General features: G+C 42.5%; 1 protein-coding gene across 4 annotated transcripts in view; it reads left to right on the top strand.

Annotated features, from left to right (window-relative positions):
• Positions 1–4,600: 4,600 nt before the first annotated feature.
• Positions 4,601–17,567, top strand: part of ANKRD12 (ankyrin repeat domain 12) — a 68,301-nt gene continuing 55,334 nt past the window's right edge. Inside the window, exon 1 of one of the 4 annotated variants that reach the window (XM_068932202.1) lies at positions 4,601–4,642. The gene's annotated coding sequence lies outside the window, so the exon portion shown is untranslated. Of the gene's footprint in view, positions 4,889–5,851; positions 5,976–17,567 lie in introns of those variants that run through there. The other 3 variants (XM_068932201.1, XM_068932204.1, XM_009667135.2) reach the window with 3 other exon arrangements.

Below are 17,567 nucleotides of genomic sequence, written 5' to 3'. Positions count from 1 at the left end.
CTCTGCATAATGTTTTTCTCATATTGTCAAGTCCCACCTTTCTTTCAACAGGCTCTGTGAAACTTCTTGACATGTTGTAGAAGCAGTGTTACTGTCAGTATTTTGAGAGCAAATATATATATTCTTATTTTATATATAAACTTGCTACCCTGTACAATACTAGATTTATAAAATGAAATCAGTGAATTGCATAGAGATGGGAAAATGAATTTTATAAATACAAATGTAAGTCATGGGTGAAGCAGCCCCCTAATAAGCATTAAAAAATCTTATACATAAATGATATATGGTGCCTATGAGAAACTAATGGATCAAAAGATCATCTGTAATTTAACTGAAGTTGCTGAATGCTTCTGAAAGGTTAATCTAATGTCTCTAATAGCTACATTCCTGTAGCTAGGCAGGCATTGTTGCAGTACTTCCACAGGCACTATGGGAACTGACATTCTTTTCCCTAGCATAAAACGAGGACATAGCCAGCATCGTGTTTTGATGCAAAGACAGAATTTAACATACTAGCCTATAACTACACTGCTTGCTGTACTGTAAAAACAAAGCTGTGTTCCAGTTCATATAGAAAAGGACTACCTTATTCCAAACCTAGCATCAGAGTAGGCAAGTTTTTTTTATGTATACTTTGAATATAAATTAGGGTTTTTATGCATTATGGAGCTGATGTGCTACAACTACTATTCATGTCTTTGCAATCCGTCCGTTTCAGTTACATGCACGATTTAAGGGAAACAGTTCAGAACTGCTCAGTTTGCCTACCTACAGAGTTTGAAACATAAAAGCTCTAGAATGCCATATTCTTCCCATTCTTAAAGCTGGACTAGACAGTTAGCTGTCTTGTCCCACTTCTCTCCTTCCTCCATTCATTGGCATCTTTGTATGAAAATCTTTAATAGTTTTTTGTTTGGACATTTCAAGTTCTGCACACAATGTTTTTGCATTTTACCATTATTTTGATGTAATGCCTAACAGGATAACTCTGCAAATGACTTGACTGGAAAAGGGTGATTTACTTACGTTCCTTCCTTATTGCCTACTATTTAGCTGATATGTCCTATCTAAATTGAATATTGTAGGGCAGCTGGAGGACTCTAGAATATTTAGAGAGAAATAAGCAGCTAACTACTAACTAGTTTTCTCTCTAATCATACCCAACTCCTTGATATGAGGCTTTGTGGTCCACAAGGGATTTGAAAGACTTGCCTTGATTTCTGTATCAAAAGAAAACTTGGTGATCATTGCGTTAAGATAAATGATTAAAGATAAACTCAGACATTTGAGATTGTTTCAGGTTTTGTTGAACTCTTAAGGTTTCAGATTTCAAATGTTCCAAGTAAAAACATTCAGGCTTCTACAGTATTTCTTATATGTAGTTATTTACATGTTCAGTAATGTGAACTTCAATGTTATTAAGCCCAGTCTTGGAGCATATTTTTGTGATGAACTATAGATGTGAAATTCACTTTATGTTGGACTGTGGTGAGGATTAACAACTTGATCACTCTGAAAGAGTCCTGGAATAGAAAAGGAGGATTTGAGTGTATTAATTCTTCCAGGGTTCTTGAATAGCTCCAGATAATGCTGTGTGCTTTTGTTAATATTACTGAAGACTCTTAGATAACAGAAGTGTTGAAAGGACATCGTTTCCACTATTCTCAGTCATTAATAGCAGAGGGTTTCTGACAGCATTTTGGGGCATCTGAAACTAACCTGTGAAGCATTTAAACGCTTCTAATTCTTCAGATCCAGTCTACTGGTTAGTATCTTGGACTGTATGAGTACCAGGTGGTGAGTTACATAGAAAAGGAGTTAACTGCAGCAAAAGTCAGTTCATTCCTTAAACTGGTAAAAGCAGCAGTAATAGAACCTGTTCCATGTTTTTGTGTTGTCTTGCCTACTTGCCTCCTTGGAGGAGGAAAGGAAAGCCCATACTGTATTCTTTCTCCCTAATTCTTCTTACAAGCCCAGTAAAAGAGAGCCCTTTAACAGGGGAGGAAAAAAGGCTACCTAAAGCAGAAGAAAAATAAGGAGCCTTGGGAAAGGAAGCAAGTGTCAGAGCGTGGAAGCAGAAGAAACACTAGAAGAATGCACTGGACTGGCAGAGTGGGTTGTTGGTGGTTTTTGCTCTGGGTAAAGACGAGAGAAAATTAGGAGTAATAGGAAACTCTTCTAGGTAACCAGTGATTCATTTGATGTTGGATAATGGAAAAAGACTTCCATGAACAGCATGCACTGCTAGAAAAGTAATGACAGAACACAGTTACATACAGACAAAATTTCACTGTTTCTTGCTATTTGCATCTGCACAAAACGTTGACCGGGTTCACTGGCTGACCTGCCACTACCTACCACAGGGCTGTCTTGTATGTGTTCATCAGTGTGTTTGTTTTGCAAGTTCTTAGAACAATGCTCCTATTTTCAAGCTTCTCACACTGCAGTTTGTGATTTTTCACTCAGCCACTCAATCACTAGTTTGAATTGAGCAATAATGCAGGTCAATTAGATGCTGTGCATGTTTATATTGAGAAAAACGGTTCACCACTGATAAAGCAGGATACTTCACTGGTGATGGCAAGTCAGGGGAAGTACTATGGAAGTGAACGCAGTAGGGCTACCAAAAAATTTGGAGCTGTGCTGTGTAAAAAGGAGGGGCTTCTGGAGACAAGAGGGAGAAACCAGTGTAGTAGTGGCAATGAGTGTCACCGAGCGTAAACAGTAGTTCTCAAGCTTAGGGAACTTTTTCTTTTTTTAGTTACTACCAGTTATTTTCATCCAGTCTTAACATCTGCTGCAGAAGTGCTTTTGTTCTTAAGGTTCTTTCCCTGTTCTCTCACCTGCTTTGTGGATACCCATTAACATTGTAATTTGGGAACTCTATGTTGATATATATATACTACTACTGTTGATATAGAAGGATCAGAATGCAGTATTGCACCACTGCACACTACCTGTAGCCTGTAATTTTTAGAGGGTGAATAATCGCTGTCTACACTATAGTAAGGTGAGAAGATGCCTCGGGAAATACTTGTTACTCCACTTAAAGTGTCAGTTATAGTCTGTCTACTGTTCAATCTGCTAGCCTCAAGTGATGACCCCTGTAACCAAACAGACATTAAAGAATAGGAAATGTGTGCAATTCCCTTAGTTATGTGGTCACTGGTACCTGCATACCTGCTTCTGGTCAGCTGACAGTACACAAGGTATACTAATTGAATCAAATAAAAAGGAGGGCGGTTCCTTTACCTAACACAATTGATCTGTATCGTTATTTGTACAACAGTTTTGAAAGCCAATTGGAGACAAATGACCAGTTTTTAATGCTACAACTAGGACTAATATCAGTCTACTTCTGTAACTCCTCATGCATTTATGTGACAGCTGGCCTCTCTTCCTCTGTGAAAGGGAAAAATGCAAGCAAGATTTTTTTTTTTTTTAGATTGGAAGCAGGCCCAAGCTTCAGCTTGCATAATATGCATCTCTTCTGAGGTTGGCGGCAGCATGGCCCTTAGAGGTGGTCCTGCAGCTCTTCACCTGCACTTGCTCCATCCCCAGCGAAGTGAAACGCCGGTGGCGGCGGGGGGGGTGGGAAGGAAAGAATATGTCTGCAGACAAGGCGAAGCGCTGGCCGTGCCGCAGCAGCCGATGGCTCATCCCCCGGGCAGATACCCGAAAAGCCAGCTGTCCCCCGGGCTGTCCGGCACCGCATCACACGCACCTGCGTCCAGGGGCTCCTCCCAACAGGTGCGCGCCCTTTTATCTACCGCTTCCCCGCACGCAGGACGTGAGTGTGTCTGTGTGTGTGTGCAGGCTCGATAAGAAGGCGGCCCCTACCCGACGGAGGCAGCAGCAGCTCCTCCTCGACCACTACAGCCCGTACCCCGCCGCGCCCGCCTCATTCGGGATGCGATACAGCCGCTGGGCTGCGCCCACCGCGCATGCGCGCTGCGCCGGCTGTTAAAACTCACTGCGCCATCGCCGCCGGAAAGCCCCTCCCCAGGGAGGGAGCGGCTGCGACGGGTGGGATGAGAAAGGGCCGGGGGGGGGGGGGGTCCTGCACCGCTGGTTCTCGGTCTGTTCCCGCCGTGAGAGCACTCGAAAGCTCTCGTCCCCTCATCCCGTCCCTGCCTCGATATCACAGGCGCCGCAGCCGCTGCCATTTCCAGAATGTTCCAGTCGCAGCCGCCCAGAAACAGAGCGGGCGCCTCGACGCGTGCGCACTGCTTCCTCCTTCCCGTCACTACCTTCTCCCCTCACACCCCCCTCCCCCCGCCCCGGCTCCTGGCACCCTGCAAGCCCGTTATTCCCTGCCGTGTGCGTGCGCGCGAGAACGAGCCGTTCTACCTGGACGACAAAAACGACCCCGACAGATAGCGCGCGCGTGTAGGTCCGTCTCGCTCGGGGGAGGCGGTACAGTGACGTTCCCCCCTCGCCTCTCCCTCCCTAACCGCCGCCCAAGCCGTGTAACGTTCGCGGTAGCGCGTGCCCGCCCGTGTCTCGTGCCCTGTGCGAGGGCCACGTGGGTCGGGCGCGGCCAATGGGAGCTCGGCGGAGCGCTACTCTAAGAGCGACGTTGTGTAAAGGGGGGGGCGGCGGAAGGCGGGGGGAAGGGGAGCGGCAACGGCAGCGCAGGGTGAGAGAGGGAGAGGGAGAGGGAGGGAGGGAGCGAGGGGGGAGGGGTGTTTCCAAACCCGACAACCACAGCGGCGAGCGTGGCGGTCGGAGCAGGGACTGAGCCTCCGGGCACCGCTGGCGGCGGGTTGAACCCGGTGCCGTGTCGGATCCCCGCGGCAGGGTGGTCGTCACGCAGGGGAAGGGCGGGGGGGGGGGGAGGCAAAGGAGGAGGAGGACGCGTCCCGCCGCTGGCTCCCGGGAGAAGGTAAGGAGCGGGGAGCACCTCCCCACCCCCGTCCACGCCCGGCCGCACGCTCCCGTCCTCCCCGCCTTGGGTGTGCGTGTGAGCCCCTGGCTGGCACCCGCTGCCGCGGCACTGTCCGCGCCCGAGGGGTCCCGCCCCCCTTTCTTCCCATGGGCGGGGAGGGGGGGGGTGCAGCCTTCAGCTTGCGCCCCTCGCGGGGGGGGTGTAACCGCAGCCCAGGCTCCGCTGTCGTGCCGCTGCCCTGCCCTGGCGGGCAGCGGGTACCCTCCTTTCCCCCCTCCCCGCCCCGCCCGGCGAGGACCGTCCGCCCGGGGCGGCGGGGCTGCAGCGCTCCCCCCCCCGCGCCGCCGGGCGCGGGGCATGTCAGCGGCGGGCAGCGGCTCTCCGCTGTCAGCCTGTCAGCGCCGCGGCGGGAGCCATGGCTGCCGCTGTCACCGTCTGGCGGCTGCGCCTCTCCCGCCCGCCGAGCCCTCGCCCCGCCGCCGCTCGCCCCTGCCCCTGCCCCGCCGTTCGCCGCCGTCCGTTTCGTTGCTGTTGTTGCGGGGAGGGGTGGGGGGTGTGAGGGGCGGCGCGGGGGGTCGGCGGGAGTCGGGGCTGCAGGGAGGGAAGGCGGCGGCGGGAGCGCGTCCGCCCGCCCGCCTCCCTGTCTGCCTGCTCGGGCGGCTGGGGCGCGAGTGGCGGAGTGCGGCATGGCGTTGTGCAGAGCGGCGCGGGGAGCGCCGCCGCAGCCCGCCGCCCTGCCTCACTTTCGGGAATTTGGGCAGCCTGGGCAGCCTCACAAGTTGCTCCCGTGGGTTTTTCTCCGTGCCGCCCCGTTAGGGTAGCCTGGTGTCGTCAGAAGAAACATAGGGCGGGTGCGTGACTTGTTTCTAACGTCTTCCGTTAAATGCTGACGGCTCTCCAGTTGTTTTGCAGAATAATAACGTTCCGCTGCGTGGTCTGCCGCTAAAACGCAGCTGCCTCTGAGGTGGAGCGCGGTAGCTCACGCAGCACAGGTGACACTAAGCAACAAAGGAAGGGCAAGAACCGAAAGAATGCCAGTCTCAGTTGCATAGTTCATCGTTCCAATTCCAGCTAGACTAGCTAGGTACCTTCATTAATATCTAGTCCTGTTTTTTTTTAATGATTGGATAGCTGATAATTAAAAGGATTTTTTTTTTAAACTCCCGGATACATGAATAGTTTAATATCCGTATTATCAACCAGATGTATTCTGGATGTTGCTTAGACTCTGTTATATATATGTTCTATACCTTTCTTTTGTGAGCCATGTGGAAGAAAACCTTAGTATGGCTTCTGAATGTTATATCTCTTAATTGCGAGATAGCTTATGAGATAAGAGAGCACTTTCTTACAGAAATGTGTGTAAGTTGAGATGCTTTAGGAACACAAAGCTACGAGACAGATGTGAAACATACCCAAAATATACTTATGTTCTGGGAAAAAGCTGTTTAATCTTGGAATGCCAGCAAAGGGTGACATCATCATGTCTATAGGAAATCATTAACTTTTAATAAAATAACTTGTTATTATTGACATGTCATGATTTGGAGGGGAGGCACTTCTCTAGATTTGAAGCAGCAATGATTTTAGTATTTTTCAGTAAGGAAGTTGGTGGCAATTTGGTTGTATTTACATCTTAGTTACTTAGCTGAGGGACATGGTTAGCCCAGGAATTACCACAGGTGCTGTGAAGCTATGAGACATCGGGATGCTACACCTGATCTTACTGTTTCAGATCTATGCAGCTGTTGGGTTTCACTTCTTTTCTTCATTCTTTAGATGAAAAGTCAGATTCTCAGCCGACCTTGTGACTTGATGAGCTGGGGACCTTAATCTCATCCTCTATGAGTTCAGTAGGTCTCTGTTCAAGCTTGAGGAACTGTCCAGATAAAATTGCAGGGTTTGAGCTGTGGCAGAATACTTTGTGGGGAAGGCAGTGGTACACCCATTTATTGCCTGTGTCATATTTTTATTTATTACTTATACTTTCCTTTATGTGTCTTGTGAGCCAAGAAACCAAAGAGTGCAAATGTTATTCTTAACATCCAGTGGACAGTGGCAGTGTTCTTGTGCTTCTGTCAGTCTTCTGGTGTTCAGTATGTAATTCTCTCCTTTGCTTTCATGGCTTTTCTCTAGTAATCACTGAGTCTGACCAGCATGCAGAAAATTGACCGGAGTTTTTGGTTCTTTGGCAAAGATGACAGCTGAATCTGAAAGATGCAAGGATTTCTCCCTTCCCGCTGCCATCCCTTTGTGTGTTGCTCTCCCACTCAGAGAATTACTCAAAATTATTTGTTAATTCTGAATTCTATGGGCAACAAAACTTACGACAGATGTTGTGTAAGAAAGCAAGCTTGGTGCAACAAACTGAGTTCACTTACAGTTTCTTACAACAGCCTTGCGCAATAGATGACTTATTTGAGAAAAAGCTCTGATAATAAGCAGGCTGATTGAGGGCTTATGTGAAACATCAAGGTTTGCTTGGTATTTTTTGCGGGAGGGAGGGGTTAATGCCTTACCATCTGCATTAGGATTAAAAGCATAAACTGAAAAATGAATGCTGGGTTTATTAAGTAGAGATTAGCAATCATAGGCTCAAGTGGTAGTTTCTTCACGCTGATTTTTGTCTGTTTAAATTGCTACAGAACCAGAACCTGTTGCAGGATGAATTTAACTAGATTAAAAAGTTCTGGTTATCCTTTTAGCTGAACCACTAGCACCTACAAGTGGCTAAGCTAGAATATCTTCCTCAATATTGAGCATACAGATATCTACAAAGAACATATATTTGTTGAACTGACACCTTATACTGAGGAAATTGACTGGAAGATTAGTGCAGTTTGTTCTCTTCAAAATTGGAAAGAACTATTGATCACAAAGTATGTAACTATTAACCTGCTACCACACTATTAATACACATATTCAGAACAACTTGACTCCTGACAAATTTTTTAGATGTTATCTTATAAAGAGGTGGGCTGGGCATGAGTGTTTGGCATTTTTCATTTGCCTTTTCTATTGCAGATGGAGTAGTAAAAATGTTGATTGGTCATTTATTCTCCAGATCAGATTGTATTTTTAACTACCTCATTAGACTCTACTTAGACTCTACTGACAGATGGTATGAAATAAATATTAGCGCAGACTCTGTCTTGCATTCCTGTTTTGATACTGAATAGGTTTATTAACTGAATAGCAGGAGTCAGAGCCTTGCTAACATACAAAGCTCTTTTCTTACCAGGTCATTATTATACCTGAGCTCAAAGAGGCGTTAGAAAAGTGCCTTTATAAGCTCATTCATTCTTACTTTGTTGCTTATCAGTTGAGGACCTTTATTGCCACCTTTTGTAAAATCTAGACATTCGTTTAAAGAGAGATTTTGAGCCCTTTAGAGTTGGTATGACTTTGCCTTAGCTTATTTTGGGCTATCTCCATGGATCTAATAGAAGTGTCTATATATCTGCTGCAACTGCTCCTAACTTCAGCAAAGAACAAACGAGAAAACCCTCTGCAGTTTCATGGCTGCTGCTTGCACTGCCCCAGGTAGTGATACTGTCACAAGAGGATTGGTTTCACGCTGTTTTATGTTAAGAGGAGTCATTAGCGATACTGGAGAGAGAATTATGATTTATATTAGAGGCAAAAAATAAAAATGCAGGTGGAGGAGGAAGACTTAGGACACTTTCTTTCCTGCACCTGTCATGAGCCTTTCACTTGCCAGTAGTGGAGGTGGAGAATGCTGGATTCCCTTTACTCTTGCCCCCTGTGGTGTATTCATGAGACTGGAAAATGACAGAGACAGAAAACACTATCTTTCCCTTTAGCTTCAGAATGTATGAAGTGCAGCAGAAACCAAATAAAACTTGGCAGTTCCAGAAGAATGGTTGTGGTAGAAATCTTAGAAAGTTCCATCACTTAATGATAATGCAATCGGCAGAAATGAGCCTGCTCACCTGAAGGCGTTGCCTGCAGTCTTTCTCTTTCAAAGCCTTTTATGTTAGTCCTACTTGCTAGGTGTCTAGCTTTTCAAACCTTTCAAGCTCTGGTAGATGGATAGTTTCCTTGGCTAGGTTATGGAAACATCTCCCTCTTCTTTATGCATTCTTCAAGACTATACGCTACAAAGAATGCTAACTGAGAGAAATGAACTTTCTGTGGTGCTCTACGCTATTCTGCTACGTGGTAGTCTTGATCCTTACTATTAGCTTACAGATACAAGAAAAATTGAAAGTTTTTTTCACTGATGTTTTTCTAGAGTGGGTAATGTGTCTTGAAAACCATATTACACTTGGATGTTTTTCTTAATTTCTGTCTTTTCTCTTGAAAATACCTCGTTTTTTTGCTTTCCAATCCCTTTGGTTTGCAGATGGCGTAGTACAACATTGGACATTAATCGCAATACTTGCTGTAGTTTTACTGCTCTGAGTATTTATACATGCATGCAAACATTTTTCTGGTAGTTCTGTTTTCCGTTTCTGTTCCCCCACTGACTCTTCCCCCTAAGAAAAACTTACTCACTAAAGGAACTGATGTATTATTTTGCTCTGTTGCTTGTGTGATGAGTGGTGATGACCATGAGATGGCAATAAAGACTGTTGGATATTTTGCACATCTCCACGAAGTAGCCAGGGTGAAAGCCTCAGTCATCCAATTGGGGCATCTATAACAAGCCTGCTCTTCTGTATCTACTGTTTTAGGTCCTACCAATAATAAGGCAGCGCTTGAGCAGACCGTTTTACTCCTACTGAATCCTGTTAAAGTTGAAGGACTATGAGTAGGCATTGGTGGCTCCTCAGCTTTTAACCCATGAGAGGCTTTTGTATGTTGTTAGGCTTTGTTCTTTCTGGGACTGCTGCATGTAAGTTTTGGGTTTTCTTGCTTTTAGGCTGAGTAATTATCAAAGAAGCTAACGAAGATTTAAATAGAAATTACTGAGGTTCTAGTAGTAATATAGTAACATAGAAAGTGCATTTGACATCTCTTGGCTTGCAGATCTGTAGGAACTTTCTAATGGAGATGTAAATTCCTGTATAAGGAATTTAAGCTTACTAGGCAATAGGCTTGCTCTTTAAGTTTGTCAGAGTACTGATAGGACGGCTCTTAGGTCTGTAAACAGATCTTTGCCGACTAAGAGAGATACTTAGGTGTTTAAGGAATAATCAGTAGATCAAAACTGAAGCTTACAACTCCACTTCTCCATTTAGCTTAATGGAGTATCATCTTATGCTAAAGCATTTCTGCAGGTGCTTCCTTTGAACCTGTAAATCATCCTAAAAAAGACTGAGAGGAAGCACCTGTGAGCATACAAGTCTTTCAGACTTGTAGGTTAAAAGGGAGGGCTAGTAATGGATTTTGCAGCAGGGCAGTGTCTTCAGCTCCTGAGAACTAGAGTTCTCGGGCCAGCATGACTCTCTCTTCTTTCCCCGAATAGATTCCTATTTATAGGGTCAAGAATCTTCTTTATTTTGAGAGGCTATCTAGAAGACCAGGAGGTCCCTTCAGGCACTCTGCAAGTGTATGTATGTCTGATTCTCAGAATAAAGAGGTGGGGATTTTCCATGTAAATATTTGTTTTGATAGCCAGATATGTCCCTCAGTAAGAACAGGATGCTTTCCAGCTTGAATTCTACGCTGTCATAATGATCTGATTTAATACGAGTATCGTGTCAGTACCCACAAGCCACACAGGTTTTTCTAGCCACCTATATTAAGTCTTTGTTGAGATAAACGCTGTCCGGACTGCATAGTGTAAGTTGCTGGAGAAGGTAAAACTTAGCTCACTGTTTCATACGCTGACTATATCAGCGGGAGGAGAGAACTGCTAGTGGACATGCTGTCCCCAAGTTGGAAGAACAGTGGGATTTTTGATTCATAGAAAGGTGGTAGAGTAGTTGAGTTTGGCTGGACTAGACAACCTCTAGAGATCCCTTCCTCCTGCTCAGAGCAGGCTCAGCTCTGTTGCTCAGGGCCATGACCAGCTGAACTTTGAATTCAGCCTAATGGTATGAATAAAATACCAAGTTCTAATTTTAGTTAGTTTGCTGTGGTTCCTTCCTGAACCTGTTGTTAAAGGGTTGATAAATTCTAAAACTGTAAAACTTGTTTCCTTTCAGATATCAAATATAGCTCTTTTCCACTGTTGTAGGTACTGGGTTTTTCCTGACAAATATCCTTTTTAGTAGTCAAAGGATACATTCTTATTGCACTACCTGTGTGTGATAGTCTTGTTAAACTCTCTGGTGTATCCTAAGTTTTACTATGCAGATGAAATCTTTACTTTTTTTAAATTGAGATGACTAATTAAGTGTTTGCATGAAGACTTCTTTGTATTTCATCTCACTTACTAAAAAGTACTACCTCTGATTTAAAAAAAATATATATGTTTGTAAGTTGTTTGTATTAAAACTTAGTGGAAAACATTTTTTCAAATACCAGCAGCTGAGTGAGAAACTGAAAGTGAAAGCACCTTATTTTCTACTCTGGAAGAAGAAATACGAAAAGTAACTAGAACGTAAATATTGATAAGAGCACTTCTTCAGAAATAGTCACTTGAATGCTGATGACATCTGAAAAGGAACTTACAGTATTTTTGATCTTGTAGAATTCCTTTCAAGGAGAAAACCAATTATTTCTTTAACCACTTGTATTTGCATTCTTTTTGCTATCTGTTTTGTTTCTTCCCAGTGCTTTCTTGCAGAACAACTAGCTATATGTAAAAGTAGCAGTGCTAGTATATTCTTTGGGAAGAAAAGGGTTTTTTCTGACAGTGTAGAAATACACTTGAGAAGAAGAGAATATCGACACACATCCTTCAGGATCATCCTGAGTTTTGGCAGCCTGTTACAGTTTGTTCCTGTCCCGCATGCAGGAATGCTGGGAACACTGTAGAAATGGTAGATGTAGTACAGAAGGAATGAAGCCCCTTGCCACCATATAGGAGCCATTCTAGCCCAACTGGAGTAGGAACCAGTATCGGTGATTTCTGGAAGTTTTAACACTGTTCCTGGGGGAGCGAATGTATATTTTTGTGATGTGTGTGTTTTATTTTTGTAATGCCAGAAAATCCATATTGTTTCTTATTTATTTTTTATATACACACACACACACACACACACACACACACACATATATATATATATAAAAGTAAAAAGCTTCAACACAACTCCTTCAGGATCAGGGAAGATTTTTCTGCTTTTAAATCATTCCTAACCATTCTCTGATATAAATGTCGTTTTATGTACATCATATGGGTTCCACGGAAGTTTTAGCTCGAGCATTTTAACCCATTTCATTCAAAGTTAGCTTTGTCATAAAATATTAACTCAAGTGCTTTGCGTGTAGCACTTCCTTTGGATATTAAGGAGCATGTGATGATTACAGAGAATGGGCTGACTTTTTTTTTAACAGCAGTGTATTTCTGGTTTATTAATATAGATTCTTCCATTCTGGATGATCTGGCATGCCATTTTGATATTAAATGGCCTGCTACCTTCTGTTTTGTGGAAGAATTAGCATTTTACCAATTCTGTTGTGAAAATTTTATTAATAAAGATTATTGTTTTGCAAGTTCATTAGCAGCGTATGTGTCCACTCCATATGCCTTCAGTGAAGCCCATAGGCCTTCAAAGACTGTTGTAAAGTAATGAATAGTTCTACTTCTGTGTTAGCAGGCATTCTGGTCTAAAAGTTTATCCTTGCTATAAATATCTGTAGGATTTAGGTGTAGGTCAGAGAGTACCTGTTGTACTGACACTCCCATGGCCCTATGTGTTTTCTTTTGGTAAACAGCTAATGTTGAGGTTTTCAGACTTGCAAAGCTGTTTCAGTTCAAAAAGAATAGTGAAAAATTTGTGGCATTGCTTGTTCTTTTTGTTCCTTCAAGTTCCATTTCATTCATTGCTTCTCTGTTTCAGTTTTCAGTGTATATAAATTTTTCTTGCAGGGTTCTTGTTGCGAAGCAGCATCTTCCCCGCTCTTCTGTTTTCAGGGTGGTGCCCCCTTAGTGTTACCTGTCAGTTTAGGCCATGGTTGGTCAACATTGATTTTCACTCTAAACAAAGTTATGTAAACAATTTAATTCTCATGTCATCTTTTCTTTAAAATGTCTTGGGAAGGAGTTTTGGTGTCCTTGGAGGTGTTCAGGAGTCAACTGGGAAGGAGTTCACCCCTTCCTTACTACTTATTTCATACCTTTTTTTCAGCACTTTATCAGGCACAGTCTCTTGATGTCATTTTTTGGATGCGACTTGATGCAGAAGGATTTTCCCTGTTCTTAGTACCATGGATCTAACTGATTCTGTGGGTATGCCCAGTCCTTTGAAAACTACACCTTTTTGGATACTTGGATTTCAGTATTTAGTAGACTGCTGTGAGATGTTAAGATAGAAGCCAGCCAGCTACAGCCTAATGTAGTAATTCTCTTGAACTCTTCCATGCAGAGCAACCTACGTGCAAGAATGTAAGAAGTCATTTATAGATAGCTAGGAACCTTTTCTTTTCCTCCCTCATGTTCTATTAAGAAATGGAAAATGTTATAGAAAAGTAAATTGTGTGGCGTAGCACTTAACAGAAACCCCCTTTTTGTCAAAGTATCCTTGCAACTTTCAGTGCCTTATCCAGACATAAGCAGTAATTCCATATGATCTTAGGAGTCAGATATCAACAAATTTGGTCATGAGCTTGATGCGCAAAGTGACATTTGCGGTGGGAGGAGCTCAAAGTCTGTCTAGGCCTGGGAACTTTGCAGAGTAAAGGAAGGAAATGGGAGTGTGTTACCCACAGAACTGAAACAAGTGCTTCTTGGACATATATGCCGCCTCTTTTTGAAAAGTGCGGTGTAATTAACCTTCATGCTCTGCGGTGTATGAAGTGCCATCTGCCATATACAGTAGCATTACTTGGTTGCCTTTCTGCAGATAGCAGAATGAGATCATGATTTGACCTTTTCTGGTGGGGACTCCGCTTTACATAATGAACAGGATAGATCTCTGGGGATAAACAACCATTGTGTAGTCAAGGATACTGCTCTCGGATTCTTGGCTTATTGCAGAGGTTGGAATAAGTTTCCTAATTTAGGAGGAGGTTGCAGGAAGAGTAAAGAAAGTCTCACACTGAAGAAAGCTGAGTGCTGTCCCTGGAAAATTAAGTTTCAGGGTTTTTTTGAATGTATTGGAATCCCTCTAGGATATAGCGTTTTTATGAGCATTTGATAAATCTTTTCTTCAGTTGGGGGTAACTGCTTTAAGACTTTTTTTTTTTTTTTTTGCTTTGGCAGTGGTGGGGAAGTGGGGGGTCAGTTGCAAGAATTGCAACGAAAGTTACTGGTAGCTGTGATCTGAACCAAATAAGTGCTGTATAACATAGTATATTCTGGAAAATTAGGTCCTTGATGTAATTGTGGGTGTGGCAAATTACTAAAGCTATTGATTTTACAATTTCTGTGACTCTTCAGTCCCCATCTGTAAACTAAAGCAAATAATGCAGTCTCATCTTCCAGGAAGATTGTGGAAATAAATGAACGTCTGAGAAGTGATTTTTTTTTATGATGAAAGCCATGGAAAGCAAAAGGTTTACAAAGTACAATAAATAGAATACAAGAACTCACAGGATGAGAAAATAAATATTGGTTAACTGTTTTTTAATTGAGCATCCACCTCATCCATTAAGGCTGGGATGAGGGTCATGGGATAGGAGAATGGAATATAATTATGTAATTATTCCAGTTTCAAATTGTGAAGGAAATTTTAATTTTGGTATTTTTACCTTTTGAGGGCTTAATTTTGCAGCCATAATATTTTTTTAATGTACCTCTTTGGTGTGATTGTTAGATCGTTTTAATTATTCTCCTGCGCTGATTTTAGACTGCTCTGTATCTGTTCAGCTGTAAATTTTCCATCTTTTTTTATATTCGTTGCTGTATTTTGGGATGATTTTTCTTCTTCCTTCCTGGTGTAAACATGCTTTGATCTGCCTTATCTTAAGAACAGCATTAAATGATGCACTTAATCCTTTTCCTGTCAATTGATACAGCTTTCTGATCCCTCCTTCACTTCGAAATTCTCTAGGCATCTTTTCAGAGAACACCAACTGGAGTGTTCTGTGTGTGATGTTGGTTCTTGTTTCTCCCCTCCCCCTGCCCTTATATTTTGTTCTTCATCTTCTCAAATCTAGCTTCTGCTCTCTGGGAGTCTTAGACTAAGTAAGTTGTTCAAAGTACAGTTTTCCCTCTGTTTTGGCCAGACCGCAGGTTTATATTCATCCGTAGCTGTTTATTTCTGTGCCTTTCTGTGATTCTTGAGCTTTTGTCCTCTAATAATGCTTCTGCAATTCTTCTGTCAATCTTATACCTGATTAGGTTGTTCTGTCTAAACCTTCAGTGGATCACTTTCCTCTCGATTTCTTAGTTCTTCAGGCATTCAAGGTTGCACGCTCTTTGATCCTGCGTGGCAATGGTAGGTACTCTTAGCCACGAAAGTGGCTTTAAATGCTGTCTCCATGCTGTTGACTCATCTGTTTTTCCTCATCTCCTCTGTTCTGTTGTTCTGTCTGTGAGGTTTTCATGGATGGCCAATCCGTTCTAAACTCAGCATAGTCATTGGTACTGGGCCCTTGTTGGGGTAGAATTATGTACCATCATTTTTCCCCCTTCCATCATTTTCTTGTGATATTTTAAATAGCATTGTTTTCTGTTAGCTGTGTCTGAGCTCAGTCACTCTTTTCAGTAGAGCCATGCATTGATCAGTTTTAAACCTTGCAGAATTTTCTTTTGCATTGTCCTTAAACATGCCTTTTGTTCACTAAAACGAAGTTACTGCCTTCCTTTTTTGTCTCAACAAGATGTTAAGTAAATCCGCAACCTTACTCCCCAAGTCTATGCATAAAGCTGCTCTTAAAAGTCGAATCCACCTTTGATTGTTTTGAGTCGAGTTTTTCCTCTGAAGAGTACCCCTCTGAGTCCCAACACAAAATATTTTCTTCCTTTGGTTTTTCTTTTTTCTTGAAAGAAAGCAGTGTCTGCCTTCCTCTTTTGTTCGCTTTTAGTATGGCAGACAAAAAGAGAAGTCAAAAATGGGAAACCAAACCCTTCTTCCCGCTTTTGGTGTAAGGATAGTAAGCTCTGTGTTGTTTTTATTGTCCAGGATAAGTCCTTTTTATTTATGATATTAAAAAAAAGTTTCCTTTAGTAAGACAGAATTCAAGGGAAGCTAAAACAGCAAGGAATCGTGGTATGAGTGATAAATAGATTCTTTTCTTCTGGAAGCAAGTGAAGCCACTTTCTACAGGAATATCTGATCAGTGGTTCCTTAGAAGTTCATCAGTATGTCAAAAATGTTCACACAGCGACTGAAGCAAGTTTCTTTAATTGCTGTCAGAATTTGCCTTTAGTTGCCAGTAGTAAGGATGATCAGAGAAAGTCCACTTTTTGTCTTGAGTGCTACTTAAAGAAATATTTCGGGGGGGCGGGGGTTTGATGGGCGGACTCGTGGTTCAGTTAAAAAGGAATATTCAGAAAATGAAAGTTTTGTTTGGCTGAATCCAAGGAAGTATAAAAATCTGCAAGATGTTAAATAGACTTTTATATATCGTATGTACATGCTTTTGGAAGCAATAAGTGCCATTGTGTTGGTTCCATTGTGACAGGAAATTATGGAGTTTTGGTTGAAAGTGTGTGATATAAGAGATGTCCTGCACCACTTCAGTAGAAGTTTCAGTCCTCTTTGACTGGCGTTTGCTGTAAGCATAGCTGCAAGAGAACATCACCACAGTCCAAACTGAAGGTGATGGAGGTATATTTCTAATCATGAGATGAGGTACGAGAGGAGCAAGTTCTTGCTCCGTGCAGCTCTTACTGAAGGATGGTATGTCTATAATTTAGAAACCAGCAGTACCTTTAAAATTCAATTAGAATCCATGCAACAAATCTGAAAGACACATTGGCGTGTGGGATTTTCAATGAATGAATAAGGTTTTGTAAATTAAATCTTGTAAATAAATTCCTTTTGGGCTGAAGTTTTTTTTTTTATGATGTGCTGCTTGTATAAAACATAGTTGTATGATTTGTACATACTCCAGTTAATAAAGAATAGGAAGGCTTGTATTTGCTACACATTCTTTTATCTTTTTTTTTTTCCTGTTCAAGTAATAAATTCAACCTACCCTATGTTAGATAAAAGGAAAGTTGAGAATGTTTGAGTTACTAGATGACTGAGGGACTTAAATGACCTCCAGATGTCCTTTCCAACCTCAACTAGTCCATAATTCTATCAGCAGTAAGTTTCTTGTGTTCTTCTGTAAGCATGTGTTCAATTAAAAAATAATGCTTTACTCATTAAGGTTCAATCGGAAGACTAAGGATTTAGTCATGCTCTTTAAAGGAGCGTGTGTGTGTGTTAGGAGTTTGACAAGTCTGTGTGCTACTGTTAGCCCTGAAATAAATCTAAGAGGACTGTGAGATCTGTGAAACTTGAAGCCAAGCACAGGTAAACTCAGGCTCTTAGAGTACAGATTTGAAGGCATTTGGAGCCCAAGGACCAAATGCCTGGTTTGTTTTCTGAATAGGAAAGAGTTGTATGTCCTCTCATTTTTTGTTCTTCCTAGTAGAAATTCCTAGACTATTAGATACATTCTTTATTTTGGTAGGAAATAGTGGTGAGTTCCAGCTGAAGTATTGGAAAAT

The sequence above is a fragment of the Struthio camelus genome, chromosome 2, assembly GCF_040807025.1.
Source record: "Struthio camelus isolate bStrCam1 chromosome 2, bStrCam1.hap1, whole genome shotgun sequence".
NCBI lineage: Eukaryota > Metazoa > Chordata > Aves > Struthioniformes > Struthionidae > Struthio > Struthio camelus.
Note: the sequence above shows the minus strand (reverse complement) of the source record. Positions and strands in the feature narration are given on the sequence as shown.